This window comes from Anabrus simplex, chromosome 6 (assembly GCF_040414725.1).
Source record: "Anabrus simplex isolate iqAnaSimp1 chromosome 6, ASM4041472v1, whole genome shotgun sequence".
NCBI lineage: Eukaryota > Metazoa > Arthropoda > Insecta > Orthoptera > Tettigoniidae > Anabrus > Anabrus simplex.
The window spans coordinates 99,631,177-99,646,965 of record NC_090270.1 but is presented as its reverse complement, the minus strand read 5'-3'; positions in this window follow the sequence as shown (position 1 = coordinate 99,646,965).

Genomic DNA, 15,789 nt, shown 5'->3' with positions numbered 1-15,789 from the left:
CATGATCTATAATCGTAAGTTCTAGAAGTAAACCTGAAAATTGCAACAGAATATATTACATATACCTTGACTGATATTGTCTAAACGTCTTGTAATAGTCCCTTGTCTTATGTTGTTTGAATGACTCACTTTAATAATATGAATTACAAAATACAGAACACAATACTTAACAGCCGAACGTAAATGATGTATAAGATCGAATGATTACGTCAGAACACTTCACATAAATGTTAGGTTAAGTACAGCGTATCAATAGTGATAATATGGAAACCACTTCTTGGGTGGGGGTGGGGGAGTTTACACGTTGCACAGAAAACTTTGATTCTTGTTTCTTTCTTTTAGTTTGCGCACTTCACACATCGCCTTCTGGTATTTTCTTCCACCGGAAAGTGATCTCCGACATTCAGCATAAATTTTGATTTCGAGTTAGGTCGACAGATGCCCTCTTCCATTTTAGTCACATTTACTTTGCCAACAGCCATAATGTGTTCTGCAAGAGGAATAAGATACTCCAGCAACGGAATCTTCTTGTGCATTGGCGCCCGAAATGGGTGCATGGGCGCTTGCCCCCCCCCCCCCCTGTTGAAATTCTAAAAAGGTTGATGTTCAATAATTGTTTAATATCATACCAGATTATTTCATAAAATGAACTTGCTGACAGTCATCAAGCATCTGTTATAACCGGAAATGTATGTAAACAATTTAATGTTGCTGACGTTATATTGGTTTTTAAAAAATTTTAAAAAATCCTGCGGGAGCCCATGTTCTTGTGCTTCGTTTCTTGATACAAAATCCAAGAATTCACAACGGCTATCATGAAGACTTTAAAGAAAACCTTTCTCCAGCGCTTTTATTGAGATTTTCTCTCGAAATTGTATTTCTGATCTGAGAGATATACACCTCCCATAACTTCATTGTAGAGTGATATTGATTCCGGGCAGGGAATTTTTCTTATTCTTCTTCTTCTTCTTACTCTCCATCTTTCTTCTTTCGTAGCACTTTGACTTCGTTTGCCATATGGCAGTTGCTAAGTACCACCACGTTTTTAGAATCCAGCCACCCTGCTGCAAACATTCCAGAAGCATTAGCCAAGTACTGACATTAGCTCCTGTCCAACTTTCTCTCAAATTTTGGTATGTTTTTCTTGTTAGATATGCATGTTCCAACTGCTGCATACTATATATAGGTGCTGTCCACAAGTCTGACGGAAGTGAATAATCTGTCGAATGCTACGATGATATCACTCCTTCTCACCGGTTCGACCCGTTTCCAAGAGTACTCTTTTCCTCATTTCTTTCCTCCTTTCCAGCCTACACATTCAAATTATACACCGGGTGGTTCACCAGCCCCTTGCGATTTAGTTGTATGTATTCCGCCACGTTTGCTACAATTCTGAAATCCATCAGTCCCTCTCCCTAAACCGTGGTAATATAACGAGGTGTGTGTTTACGGGCTAGAAGACAGCAAGAATCGCGAGCATCACTATTAATTCATTACGAGTACCTCGAATGAACCCATAAAACGAGCGCAGATACGTAGAACACGTAACTTACAACAGGAGATGCATACAACGACCAAGAGCAGCTATGGTATAAGCTGGAAACTGCGCGCAGCATCTCAAGTCTCCCAATAACTCACTTGGCAGGGAGGCGGGGGGAGTTTTGACAGTGGACGATGATCGAAGGTTCGAACCCTACACCAGTATTATTTATTCTTTTTATTTTGCTGCCAATTGCCTGGGATGTGGTAAGGATTGAAACGAACTAAGAGCTGGAGTATTTATATCAACGTATAAACAATATGTAACTTAGAGTTAGCTTTCTAATAGTAACGTATAGAATACGCTACTGACCTAGTATAAACAGAAGACGTGCACTACTTACCATCAGTAGTAGGGCTAAGCCGGTTCAAAAACCATAGTGTCAGCACTTTTTCTGCTGAGCCAGCTCCGAGTTCATTGACCCTAGTAGTGTACCTAGGCGGGTTCTGACCCCGAGGTCATTGACCCTTAGTCAATGACGATTTGCGGATTTCGCATAAGAGAGCGACCCTAACCTCACAGTCGCCATCTTGATGGCGTAACCTCACTTCAACAGCTAGTTGCCCTTCCCGACGACTAAGAGAGCGAGCCTAACCTCACACCCGCCATATTGAAGGGGCTATCCTTAGTTTTAAGGCAGGATGCCCTTCCCGACGCCAATTGCACAAGATGGCAACTATACACAGTTCCTTACGAGACAGTCTATGGGCGCTTGCGCAAGATGGCTGTTATACACAGCTTCTTATGCAGAAAGATGCTGGCCATGGACGCTTGCACAAGATGGCGGCTATATACGGCTTCTTATGGAGAAAGATGGCAGCTATACATAGGCTCTTATACAAGTTGATTTACGTCGCACCGACACAGATAGGTCTTATGGCGACGATGGGACAGGAAATGGCTGGGAGTGGGAAGGAAGCGGCCGTGGCCTTAAGGGTCAGCCCCAGCATTTGCCTGGTGAGAACATGGGAAACCACGGAAAACCATCTCCACGGCTGCCGACAGTGGGGTTCTAACCCACTGTCTCCCGAATACTGGATACTGGCCGCACATAAGCGACTGGAGCTATCGAGCTCGGATAGGTTCTTATGGAGAAAGATGCCTGCTGTTGTGTAATACCATTACACGCAGGAACATATTTTAAGGAATTCTTACAATTGGTTTGCACTGAATTTAATATTAAAACACTTCTTCATACAGCTTACATCACATCATAGGTACTTCACAAAAAATTAGCGGCCATTACTGCATTCAACTGTTTTTTTGTTTTCTTAAGTGTCCAGCAGGTGGCACTGCCGGCAAATGACTGACAGTGTCGACAGCAAAGTCTGACGCAACATACTCCCACCTTGAGTAGCAGAAGGTTACTCAACAATACCAACAAATACCAACTTACTGCTTATAAATCAAGTCTGCCAGGAACTCTCACCGCTCGACCATTTCGAGTAACAACTGGATCAACACTGTTGTCATCCTTTGGTACACCTAAAGAACCACAGTTTCTAGACAGCACAATAGTGTCATCGGAAAACACTTCCAAGGGATAAATCCTTTGTATTGGACGCAATAACTCAACCTGACCCGTTCTGAGTTTCACTTTTCTGACGACACCATCCTTACCTGTTATAACCTCAACTATGTATCCCAATGGCCAGCCTATACGCTTGAGATTGTCACACCCAATCAACACAACGTCTCCCACAGCTACATTACGGGTGCCCTGTTTTTCACGATGTAAAACCAACTGCCCCAAATATTCACTTCTGAATCTTTCCTCAAATCCCTTTTCAAAGTTTGTTGGTACCTATACCTCCTTTTGAGTCTGTGTGTGTCTATCGTATCGAGATCAGGAACACCAATCTCCCTTATATTTTGCAGGAATAAAGAAGGGGATAGATGCACTAGTTTAGAACCTTCTTCCATGATATAAGTCAAAGGTCGAGAATTCATCAAGCTCTTACAGTCACATAATCGAGTCACCATCTCCTCGTAAGTAAGACATGACCTACCCAACATCCTCTTCCATAAATCTTTGAGAAGGCGTATCAAGCGCTCCCACCATCCACCCCACCAAGGTGCAGTGGGGGAATTAAAACGCCATTCAATGCGCCTAGCAGTGCTGTACTTTGATATATCCTCCCAGTTCAGAGTTCGAAGCAAATTAGGAGCCCCAGAGAAGTTCGTCTCATTGTCACTGTACATAACAGAACATCTTCCTCTGCGAGCCACAAATCGACGGAGTGCTTGCAAGGATGCTTCCGTCGAGACTGATGATACCAATTCCAGATGGACAGCTCTAAACACTGCGCAAGTAAAGAGACACACGCTCATTTTAATTCCACCTTGTAGATATAAGGGCCCGGTTAAGTCCAGCCCAACAATCTCGAACACGGCAGCATCCCGTACTCGACTGGAAGTGGAGGTGAAATAACTTCAAGATGACTTTCACTGTGTCTCTTGCATATGACGCACTTGGGCAAAACCGACCTGATAGCGTTTCGACCGTTTAAAATCCTATAGCGTTCCCTGAAGTTATTTAGCAGCATTTGCAATCCTACGTGTCCTTGTATTTTGTGTTCCGTCGTTATTAACCGCTTGACTACCTCGTGTTGTAATGGAAGTACTGCAGGCTGACGAAATTCTTCATGGTCATCTTGGCAGGTGATCTTAGTTTTCAGCCTAATTATTCCTTCATGGTCTTGAAATACTCTGAGCGTTCGCAGTCTGTCGTCCTTCAACCCAGAAAAGGAGTCCTCTTGAATAAACTGAACAACTCTTCTCTCTGCAGTGGCATACTTTTCCACAGTTAATTCACTTCTCTGACGCAGATCTCTAGGTAAACGGCTATTACGTATAAACTTTAGCAACCACCTCAACATGCGGACAATTCTTACAAAGTCAGAGAAGTATTTGAATTACCAGTCCTTTTGATTCTCCGAAACCAAACCATTAACATTCACAACAACTGGGGATCCAACCTTTTCCATGTTGATCTCATCTTTTTTGGGATCATCATTGCAAGCAAACCACTTTCCTAGTGATTCCTTCAAACATGCAGGTCCCTCCCACCATCTAGAAGCAACTAATTGTTTATTTTTGCAGCCACTGGAAGGTAAATCTGCAGGATTAAGTTCCCCTGGGACATACATCCAAGATTCAGAGTAAGTGATTTTCCTAATTTCATCAACTCGCTTTCTGACAAAGACTGTCTATTTGTCTCCCCTGGTAATCCACTCAGTTACTGCAGTAGAATCGCTCTAGAACAAGGTATTCACATTTTTCCACCCTAATCCGTCCAGAACTGACTTCGCAAGCCTTGCTCCTATAGTTGCAGCCATAAGCTCCAAACGAGGCATAGAAATCTTCTTTATAGGAGAGACTGGTGTCTTGGCCGCCAACAGAAGTTGAACATTGTCGCGTGTCTCTACCCTGAGGAAAACTACTGCTGCATATGCCTTTTGACTGGCATCACAAAAGGTGTGTAAAGTGCATTCCTCTATATTCACAGGTCTCTGTACCCATCGGGGGATACCAATTTCTACTAATTGAGGGAGCTCTTCATACCACAACAGAAATTCATTCTTGATAGTATCGTCAACTCCTGTATCCCAATCAAGTTCCATCTTTCATATTTTCTGCAGGAGCAATTTAGGAATAACAGGGCAACTAAAACCTATAGGGTAAAACACTTCGTGAGAAATCGACAGGATTGTTCTCTTGGCAATGGTGTCAAAATGGAAATCTCTAATCAAACTCATGTTAACTTTGAGTTCATCACTTTCTCGATTCCACAACAAACCCATTACTGCAGAATAAGAGTTATCATGAGCACTCTGTCACTTTTCACTTGTCCATTCCCAACCTCTAAGCTTAAATTTGGCCTTTGCCCTGACTTTGACCGATTCTGACATAAATTCATTGAGTTCAACTTCAGTGTCCACACTAGAAACAACATTATCAACATAAAAGCTGTGCAGTAACTTTTCTTTAAGAGAATGATTTGAATCCTCTTCTCTCAATAAGTGGTGTTCGATTACAGATCCTAAGAGGAAAGGACTACACTTTACACCAAAAACCACTCTTGCATGCCGGAATACCCTAACCTACAGTTTTTCATAACAGTTCCGCCACAAAAACAGAGGAAGTTCCTGTCTTCAGGGTGAATACCAATCTGTAAAAATGCTCGTTTAATATCAGCAACCACTCCTATCTTCTTTTCTCTAAATCTTAACAGCACATTTGGGATGAGTTCAATCAGATTTGGACTAGTTTCAAGACATTTATTTGAAGATGGAGAACTGCTTAGTTTTCCCGAAGCATCAAAAACAGGTCTGATTCTTGTAATTGCACTGTTCCCTTTACAACTGGTCTATGCGGTAAGTAGTGACAACAATAAACACGTTCAGATTCAGGCAGTTCTTCTATAATTCCCTCAGCCAACCAATCTTCAAACACTTCATTGTAATCTCTAAAAAGGTCTTCAGATAATATCGAACCCAGGCTTCTTTCAGGAAGATTCACGTTTGATGGCAAGACGGGATGCCCCTCAGTCCTGGTAGCCGAACTTGATATCGACCTTCTTCAGTGCGATGAACACTTTGGAAAAAATCGTCTTTCGCTGCAATTTCTCGTTCCCTCTTCGTAACTTTCTCTACAGGATCCGAAATGTCTATTACATCCAACCTCCAAAAATCAGTAATACTTTCCTCTTTAATAAACATGGAAGTTACAAGCAAGCCTTCATTTTCTTCACTTCTCTTGGTATTAAGAATCTTTCCCATCAAAGTCCAGCCTAACAATGTCTCTACTGCAACTAAACCACACGACAGAAATTATCTTCTTCCTGTTAGAAGTTTGCCAGCCACGTCTGCCCCAATAATTATTTCTATAGGCCCCAAACTTTCCTCATTATCGGTGATATCTATCTTCAATTTCTTCAGCTCCTTCATCCATTCCCCTTCCGTAACATGTGAAATGTCTCCACAGATCACTTCTTGGTCTAAAGCCTCAAAATTACACCGAAATTCATCGTTCAGGTCCCCTACACGCATCCTGTAAACTTCATGCACATTCCGTTGTGTTGTCACACCACCAAAAAGAGAATGTGAGATGATTTCTTTTCGCAGTAAAGTGTAACCCATCGTTAAAACCGTCTTTTACAAAATGTATGACTTCTGGGAGCCCGTATCCACTAAAGCACGAACACGTTCAGTCTTTTTATCAGATCTTACATTTACACGAAGAGTTTGTTACAACACCTTGGGCGAAGTGGAAATATTTGACAATGTGACTTCCTGAGTTGCATTTTCTTCACTGTCCGACTCGTTGGCTGAATGGTCAGCGTACTGGCCTTCGGTTCAGAGGGTCCCGGGTTCGATTCCCGGCCGGGTCGGGGATTTTAACCTTAATTGGCTAATTCTAAAGGCCCGGGGGCTGGGTGTTTGTGCTGTCCCCAACATCCCTGCAGCTCACGCACCACACATAACACTATCCTCCACCACAATAACACGCAGTTACCTACAAATGGCAGATGCCGCGCACCCTCATCGGAGGGTCTGCCTTACAAGGGCTGCACTCGGCTAGAAATAGCCACACGAAATTAAATTAAAATTTTCTTCACTGTTGCTAACTGCTTTGGGGACAACGTGTTGTTTTCCTAACAACTGTCTGCACATTAAAACAACAGGTTTCCCACCAAAAATTATACATTTTATGTTTTTCGCCTTACAATTCTTTACCATAAAATATGCCCTGACTTTAGGCACGTATAACAACACCCCTTTTCACTTAACAGTTTCTGTTTACTTTCCACTGACATTTTTCTAGCGGAGAAACAATCTGCACTAGTATGATGACCCTCACAAAACACACGTTTGTCATTCTTACGTTGATATGATGTTAATAGCTCCATAGCTGTAGGAATGTTGTCATCTGAATCGTTCCCTTTGCTCTTCAGTTTTTGTTTTGCCCCTTCACACTTTAAGTCAAACCCAGATATAGCAAGCTTTATTCACTGTTCACCCTCCACCTCCGACTTCAGTAATTTAATTAACCCCTCCAGATGGTCTTTCATATTTGTAGCAGAGGTGAATGGAATACTGCGTTGCCAAATCCTTAATAAGTCTTCGGGGAGGCACGATTCAACAAGGGGAAATAACATAGAAGCACACTTACCGTTGTGACACCAAGTCATTCTAGTGATCTTAACTGTGTTTCCAACTGATCATAAAGTTGATACAATGCAATTCTGGATTTGGATTGCGAGGCCTTGTGTAAAACTAACCTCAGCAGCTCACGTACATAAACTTCCACAAGAATATCTTCTTGGCCAAAACGAGATTTTAGGCTTTCAATTGCTTTGCTTTAATTTATTCGTGTTGGGGGGAAACTCTCAACCAGCTGCCTAGCACGTGATCCTTTTACTGTTGCCTGTATTATATATTGAAATTTACCCTCCACAGCTATTTCGGGATCTTCATCCATTTTTGAGAACTGACTCCAGAATGGTAACCACTCTTTTAAATCCCCTCCAGAAGTGCGGAATTCTAACTTCGGCAACTTGAATTTCTTGTTTTGTTGGTTGCTAGACCTACTACCAACACTACCCGCTTCATATTCATTTTGTTGAACCTGTATTCGCGAAATACCTACATACTTTTTCTGGTACTCATCAGCCCCTTCTATTCCCTTGTCAATATCAGCCTCGTCATCATCTAATAACAAATCGAGCACTTTCGAATCCAGTTCGTTCAAAATCACTATCTTACTTTCTAACAAGGTGGATAATGATTGAAGTTCCCTAATATTAACATTTTCCTCTTCGGTCAAATCACTAACCTGTTTAGCAATTTTCGTAAACGAAATCCTTGTCACTCTCCATTGCTTCAGTAATTTATCGAGGCTTTCGCGCTCCATATTCCACGTGGGTACGATTATTCTTCCTTCTTCAAGTCGTAAATGTCCTGTCGCGGGCGCCACTGAATGTTGTGTAATACCATTACACGCAGGAACATATTTTAAGGAAGTTTTACAATTGGTCTGCACTGAATTTAATGTTAAAATACTTCTTTATACAGCTTATATCACATCATAGGTACGGTACTTTACAAAAACATAGCGGCCATTACTGCATTCAACTTCTTTTTGTTTTTCTTAAGTGTCCAGCAGGTGGCACTGCCGGCAAATGGCTGGCAGTGTCGACAGCAAAGTCTGACGCAACACCTGCCATGGGCGATTGCACAAGATGGCGGCTACACATGGGCTCTTATGGAGAAAGATGACGGCTATGGGCGATTGCACAAGATGGCTCCTATACATAGGCTCTTATGGAGAAAGATGCCAGCCATTGGCGATTGCACAAGATGGTGGCTATACTCAGGCTCTTATGGAGAAAGCTGGCTCAAGGGCCTACGGCGCAAGATGGCGGCTATACATAAGCTCTTAGGAGACGGCTTAGGGCGCTTGCGCGAGATAGCGGCTATACACAGGCTCTTATGGAAAAGTTAGCCCAGGGGCTACTGCACAAGATGGTGGCTGTACATAGGCTCTTATGGCCTCTTCTTCCTTCAAAGGGACACAGCCGCCCCCTCCTCCTCATTTGTATAGCAAAAGGGCAAATGGGCAAAAAGGACACCACCTTCTCATCTGTAGGGCAAAAAGGCTCCTCCTTATTGGTTTGGCAAAAGGGCACCTCCTCCTAGCAAAAGGGCTCCTCCTTATCTGTATGGCAAAAGAGCTCTTCCTCCGGGCAAAAGGGCCCCTCGCGTCAAAACGGCAAAAGGACTCCTTCTTACAGTTACTGAGGTTAGGTCAATCGCTCGTCCTACGGACAGATGCCTTCCTGAATTGAACGTGACATACAAACAAATACACTTATGTTATGTAGCATTGTCCTCGTCGCATAAGTTTTTCGATTGAGGAAGAAGCAGAAGGAGGAGAAGGTGGTAAGGAGAAGGTAATCCTTTTTTCAGCATGCAAAAATATTGTAGGATAAGCAAATGCTGTATCCGGGAAGACAAAACAGGTTCAATCTCGTTACAGAATGTAATTGAAAAAAATATGGAATTGACGTGCTGTATGTCTTTATCCGACAAGACAAAACGTGTTGACTATTAAACAGAAAACTTTTATCGCTACTGTGCTGTATGTTTCTATTCGTCAAGACAAGTTACAATTAGCACACTCTAGAATTGATTCTAGAACAAACAAAACATGCTGGCTATTAGTGTTCAGAACAGAAAACTTACAACGCAAAACATTATAAGATTAATCTCTCCGTTGATACAATCACACTCCTATGCAATCAATGTGCACACATAGAATTGCAAATGTTGTATATCTCCAATATCTTAACTACCATCTCGGCCCTGCCAAGTGAGCTATTGCGAGATTTGACTTACAGCGCTCAGTTTCCAGCCTGTACAATATCTGTTCCTGGTCTGTGTGTGCATCTCCTGTTGTAATGTACATATTCTTCGTATCTGCGTTCATTTTACGAGTTCATTCGTGGTACACTGGCGCTCCATTCCTTAGCGCGTAACCACACATCTCGTTATATTACCACAGTTTAGGGAGAGGGACCAACGTATTTCAGAATTATAGTAAGCGACGGAATGCATAAAACTAAATCGCAAGGGGCATAAATGACAGCCATCTTCATGTAAAATGGACAGATTATGAGAATCTGTTTGCGGCTGACACACAAAATTCTCTTCCTCTCTGGGTGTGTCCCAAATTAATGTCTTCGCATATTTATCTTTGTTCGCATGGAGAGAAAGTGAGAGTAAAATGCATTTCTCTACTAGCCACTAGCAGACTTAAATATTATTCCAGAAGAAATATTAAGGACTTGGATGAATGGAAGGAACGACTGAAATTACTTCAATGGCGAATAATATATTTGATGCATTAAACAGAAAATTTCCAGCAGAAGGAATAAGAATAAAGGGCCCAGATTTCAATACTTTAGATAAAGCGTTAACATGGCTTAATTCTTGGGAAAATGAACACTCTACGGGAAGAATATATGACTATAATTTTTTGACACGAAGCACTGAATAGGGGTTAAGAGTAACACTGTCAACAATTGCTCTGGCAGAATATTTGCTCTACTCCTGTGATTTTGGTTATCTACTCTCGGCAAAATTTTACCAACCAATATTCATTAGAGAAATATTTTGGAATTATTAGAGCTGATGTAATGTTGATTCCCACAGGAAACCTGAAATATTTGTCCCAAATTATTAAATTTGTAATACCAATATAGTTGGTCCGTTATTGGACATTATAAATTTTCCAGCCGACTCATTCCTGGTTGCCAGCGTTTCGCCCCAGTGTGCTAAATTGGGCTCATCAGTTGGCAGGTGGCACACCTACCAAGACGCATGGCTAGTGCATACTGTGGAGGCCACTGCGTAAGCTACTTGGAGCCACCGGCAGTGCCAATGCACTATGAGAGTTTGTTTCATTTTCAAAAATTGATGCCTGCCTGCATTGGCACTGCCGGTGACTCCAAACAGCCTATGCAGTGGCCTCCACAGTATGCACTAGCCATGCGTCTTGGTAGGTGTGCTATTTACCAACTGATGAGCCCAATTTAGCACACTGGGGCGAAACGCTGGCAACCAGGAATGAGTTGGATGAAAAATTTATAATGTCCAATAACGGACCAACTATATTGGTATTATTAGAGTTATCGGTGGACAAAATGATCATCCTATTAGAAATACTAAGATAATAAATAATTCAAAGTACTCGCAAGAAAGAGGCCTGTATAGCAGGACACTCACCTTTGCTGGCAGGACCTAGTGTTTACAGTGCACTACGTCTTCTGGTATAGGCTAGAGCAATGTTTTTACTTTCATAGATCTGTCTCTGTCTTATCCTTGGCTTTGACAATATGAAAGTGACTGAGGTATGAGCGATGCTAGTAATGCCAATCCTTATGCAGCCAGTCCCTGCTATGAATGGTGTGAAAATGTTGCTCATAGGGTCGGTTGGTGTATGCATTTCAGTGGGCTTGGCAGACTGATATGCAATAGCAACTCTGGCTCGGTGAGGAAAGCAATGGGAAACTACCTCACTCCTCATTTCCCTAGTACGCCTCTTCAGTGATGCCTAGGCCATCTATGACAGCTGATGGCAGAGCTGTTGAGGATCCCACCAGCGGCATCGCTGACGGACTGAACATACATACATAACAGGACAGGTGCACGAAACAATCAAACATACATCATGTCAACACACTATATTACACATCCGCTGGATATGAGTGGCCCGCAGTTTGAACCAACGTCTAGCAGATTTTGCGGAATTAGGTACGTTATCAGAACACACTTCTCCAACGGAAGAGGTGGCTTGCTTCCTCACCAGCCTATCTTACACAGTGATAATAGCACAGGACCATGTCCCACTGGTTATTGTATATGTTTATTAGTTTTAGCAGTACCATAAATTTCCAACAGATGACACTTGTTCTCAGATTTATTCATAGAACGGAAGAAGATCGATGCGGGTCTCTGTTTTTGCGCGACTTTACAGATATTGCATTATTTTCATTGTGTAGAACATGCAGATGCTTCTAGCGATAATAAATACCACTTCCATGTATTTTATATATCACATACAGTAAGTGAAATGGTTTACCTAATTTCTTTACAATGGGACACATATAACTCATTTTGTTACTTTCATTGGTCTGTCACAATCTTATCCTTGGTTTTGACAATATGAAAATGACTGAGGTATGAGCAATACTAGTAATGTCATTCCTTATGCAGCCAATCCCTGCTATAAATGGTGTTGTCAGTTAGTACATGCACTTCAGTGGGCTTGGCAGACTGATACGTAATAGCAACTTATGGCTCAGTAAGGAAAGCAATGGGAAACTACTTCACTCCTCATTTCCCTAGTTCACCCTTCAGTGATGCCTAGGCCATCTATGACAGCTAATGGTGAACTGTTAGGGATCCAACCAGCCTTCGGGCTGAGGACTGAACATACACACAAACATAACCCATTGGTAGTTTTCGTTGGGACATATAGTTCCAGTGATATTTTATAACCTAGTTTATAACATAGGTTACATTTATTGAAGCCGAGATGACTTCAAAACGACAGCATCCGGAGGATGACTTTTTGAACAATGACCAAATCGCAGAATATGTAGAGGAGAATGGAGAAGATACAGCGATAGATTTGGAGTTCAGCTCTGATGATGATGTTGCAGACGTAAATTACGTGCCTAATAAATGATGATTTTTGACGTTAAATAATGAAGGCAACTGCACCGCATAGGCTTTACCAGCCGATGACCAAGTCATGTCCTTTTGCTGACACCTCAACACAGAGCTCAACGATGTGCATTAGCCCGTGAACATCTGTAATGGACTACGGAACAGTGGCAGTGTGTGGTATGGTCCGATGAATCCTGGTTCCAGTTGTATCGAGATGATAGGCGCGTGAGAGTGTGGCATATGCCCCATGAAGCTATGGATCCTGCATGTCAACAAGGTTGTATCCAGGCGGGAGGTGGCCGATTTCTGGTCTGGGCGGCGTTCTCATGGTCGCAATTAGGCCCCACTGTCCGGCTGCAGGGAGCGCTGACAGGTGCACATTATGTGGACATTCTTTCAGACCATCTGCATCCCTTTTTGGGCCTAGAGAACCCTGATAGAGATCCCCTGTTTCAACAGAACAATGCGCAATGTCACTGCTCTGTGGTGAAGTTACGACCATGAATTGGTCCTCCAGATCCCCGATCTTATTCAATTGAGCATTTATGGGATGCTGTCGATGCTGGTGTATGCTCTATGAACCCCGCACTAACTACAAAAGACCAATTGTGAGTAGCAACGCAAGATGCGTGGGTCCAGACCCCTTGGGAACGATTCTAACACGCTGTAGAATCAATGCCTTGCTGCCGTTTTGAAGGCTCGTGGAGGAGCAACTCATTAACATCACATTCAGTGTCTTCCTATGACTTTTGGCCACTCCATGTATATTCTCTATCAACTACTAAAAAAAAATTACAGGTCACAAAGTTTTATCTGGTCCAAGACTTTTGGTGTTCCTGCTGGTAATGTGTTTTGCAAGGTGGATAGGTCCAATTTATTTGTAATAATAAGTATCATAATCATTTTATAAAAGTAAGATTTATTTACATTTTGAAACAGAGTAGTTTTCAGTAGGTAAGTTAGTACTTGGTGAATTTTGTAATTCGTGTAACTTTACAATGTACATGGGAATAAAGAAAACTGAAAAGTGACAATTTATTTTGACGTGCACATTACGAGAATTTTCGTCCACTCACATTTTTCTTTTCATAGCATGGATATGTGTACATCAGAATATTCCAAATTACCCAAGACATTCTTGAGGTGTTTAGGATTTATTACACCAGCTCTGACAATATTATAAATATTTAAAGTCATATCTTTAACCAGGTAGTGATTCTGATGGTTTAAAATGCTGAATTATCATCAGAAATGTTTAAACTCGTTGTTGAAAATCTTCAAGCATCAACGTTTTGTCTGACAAAGTAAGACAGTTTCTATCACTCGATTACTTAGAAGCCTGCTGTTTTACATTTGTGGTCATAAGTCTTAAGACTTATGGACAGCAGGTACCAGTGATCTCACAGTTTCAGTCAGTCATCAGTGATCTGCATTTAGGGTTGCTGCCCAGGTGGCAGATTCCATATCAATTGTTTACCTTGCTTTTTCTTAAATGTTTTCAAAGATAAATAAATTATTACGAACACTTATTCCTTGTCCTATAAATGAATATGACATTTTTTCAAATTCTTTATAATTTTCATGTGAATAGGTACATATACATACATTACCATTAAGAAAATATGATGAGCATATAATATAGGAAAGAGAACACAAAAAAAAAAAAAAAAAAAAAAATTCTAAACTTTTGAGTTTAACTGTAAACTGGTTGCTTGGGAGAATAGATAGTTAAAGAATAGTAAATTTTAAGGAATACAGACAAGATTTACAGGCTATGATAAAAAATTAAAAAAATAAAAGAAAGAAAGGAAGGGGGGAGGAAAGCAGATCTCTTGGAGAGTGAGGGTTATTGGGGGGGGGGGGGGGGAAGCAAAAAAAAAAAAAAAGGAATATGACACTGACCTCTTGAAGGGTAAAGAAGATCATATTGGAAAGATGAAAGTGAGGAGTCTGACAGGCCATATGGATAAATTAGTAACATGCAAAAAGATGACTCGATTCAGATGAACATGATCTTGCCATTCTCTGTATGCTATCATTAAAAATTAAAATAAATAAGAAGTCCATGGCACAATTCCAGCTCTTTGGCTGAAAGGTCAGCATAGTAGCCTTTGGTTCAGAGGGCTGCGGGTTCAATTCCCGATGGGGCTGCAAATTTTAATCACATTTGGTAAATCTCTCCAATTTGGGGACTGGGTGTTTGTGATCATCTTAATACATGTAATATCACACTGAAAACCCCCCCCAAAACAAACAATAGTGAATATATATAAGGTTTGTGTCAGGAAAAACATCCAGAGGTAAAACAAATCTTAATCCATCTAAGTGCCTACCCCAGAGAATAATAATAATAATAATAATAATAATAATAATAATAATAATAATAATAATAATAATAATAATAATAATAATAATAATAATAATAATAATAATAATAAGTTCATGGCACATTCAGCCCATTAACAGCCTTGACCTACCAAGACAACTGCTGCCTAGCTAGACGGCCGGCAGGTATTGCAGTGCCACGTGGTCAGCCATATTGCCTGCTTTTCATGACTGAGTCAGCTGCCTCTCATATCACGCAACTTCTCAGATGGTCTCATGAAGCTGAGCAGCTGAGAAGCTGTTCCAGCAATCAGACCAAAATTAAAATTCTTGGACTGGCCGGTGTAAAAGAAGAGAGGGCCTTAGGGTAAGAGTCAGGCTACTCCTACACCATAGGGTGCAATATTAATATAGCAAGAATATTAAATCAGTCATTTAGACCTGAACTGATAAAGAAAAATCTTTGCCCTTTCACGTGGTCCTGGCTCATAAGTCAGCGTCAGAAAATATGGGAAAAATAATAACAAAAGAGAAAGTGAGGAAACTTTCTTTCAGGATTCTGAATAGTTCAATCAGGGAACCACTTGGTCAGGGGACACCATTTCTACTCAAATAGGCAGGATTTTTATGCATTCCCAACTTTGCTTAATGCTATCCTTATTGTGCTTCATATTACATAGTACTTTTAAC